At 27.9% G+C, this 1,502-nt stretch overlaps 1 protein-coding gene across 1 annotated transcript in view; it reads left to right on the top strand.

The window, feature by feature from the left end:
- Window positions 1-277, top strand: part of LOC108743021 (armadillo repeat-containing protein 2) — a 9,142-nt gene extending 8,865 nt beyond the window's left edge. Inside the window, exon 15 of the transcript XR_001938755.1 lies at window positions 133-277. The gene's annotated coding sequence lies outside the window, so the exon portion shown is untranslated. The remainder of the gene's footprint in view (window positions 1-132) is intronic.
- The last annotated feature ends 1,225 nt before the right edge of the window (window positions 278-1,502 follow it).

The following is a 1,502-nucleotide window of genomic DNA, read 5'->3' as shown; positions in this document are numbered from 1 at the left end:
AAAAACAGCTTTGTTTTTTCAGAACTATATTTTAGAAAAAGCTCTAAGAATATTGTTTCGTCCTTTCGGTTGTTTTGGTATTATTTTTTTATTTCGTGTATTGTCTAATAACATTTTTTTCTTTTATTTCAGGTTGACTAAAAATTTATTTCAATTCTTCAAAGCCTCTTTAACGATCTATACCTCCTCCATTTAGTTTTTCTTACCTTCCTGTGATGTTGAGACTACGATGTTGTTATTTCAAAATTATTCCTTCCAAATCATAGACACTACAAAAGTAAGGTAGGATTTATTTCTTATTTTTTCTTTCAATTAAAATTAATTTCTCCTTTATTAAACTGCTGAAAGTATGAAAGTGTATTAAAGTTGTGGGGTATTAGTGAAAAGAATTGTATAGTTGAAAATGACCCGGGTGCACATTCTACTCCACTTGATTTCTTAATTAATTAATTTCTCCCTTTGTCAAACTAGCTGAAAGTACTAAAATACATTAAAGTTGTAGTAGGAAATTGTTAGAAATTACCGGGTTGTACTTGGAACACCCAAATTTAAAAACGCTGATTTTAGTTTTTAATAAATTAAATGAGCTGGAAACACCAAATTAATTATAGAAGATGTATTGGAAATAACGTTGGTGCGCTTTATTATACGAGCTGAATGTACGAAAATGTAATAAGTAGTAGTTGTAGGTACTTATTTTGAATTCAAATTATTATGGTACCTTCCCTCGATATTAAATGGGTGGGCTACAGTCTAGAAAAAGATAAAGATAGAAATGTCACAGTGTGAGGCGAAATTTGTAATTAATTAACTTTCTATTTCAATAAAATATTTATTTCAATTTATTTGGCACATAAGCAGTGTAAAAAAGTGATTATGATTTTATTACCCTTTTGATGTAAATCAATGCTTTTCACTTTGTTTTTGTGTTATGCAGATATTTTTGCGTCGTGTGCAATCCATTATAGTTATTTATATGAACTTTGACAGTTTATGGTAGAAGAAGGTTTTTATCATTAAAATATGGTGAATTTATTTAGGATAATTGTGCTTATATTTCAATTATTTTTTCCGTTATTAAAGATGATAGTATCAAAATACAATTAACAGACAAGAAGGCTTCTTAATCAAAACTAGCAACGTTTTTAAATATGGTCGCCTTTGTGTAACTTAGTTTGCATATAGTAATGGTAAAAAAAAGAAATGAATTCATTATTTAGTTTTCCCATCCACAAATTGAGAAATTTTTATAGATTAAAATTTGTAATAAAGGAAGATCTTTCGTACCTAAATTCTGCAATTTATTTTTGCCTATTTAAAAAGCATTGTATTTTATTTCGATAAAACCATAAGATTCTGCCCTACTTTTATCTGTTTGTTTTCGCTCTTATCTCTAATAGTTGTTTTTTACATAGTCTGACTCAAGAAATAATGTGCTTGTATACAATATGTATCTGTGTATGTGTGGTGGAAAGAATATAAACAAATGGAATGGTCGATAA

This window comes from Agrilus planipennis, unplaced genomic scaffold, assembly GCF_000699045.2.
Source record: "Agrilus planipennis isolate EAB-ADULT unplaced genomic scaffold, Apla_2.0 scaffold385, whole genome shotgun sequence".
NCBI classification, from domain to species: domain Eukaryota; kingdom Metazoa; phylum Arthropoda; class Insecta; order Coleoptera; family Buprestidae; genus Agrilus; species Agrilus planipennis.
The sequence above is the reverse complement of the archived record's forward strand: the minus strand, read 5'-3'. Positions and strand labels throughout refer to the sequence as shown.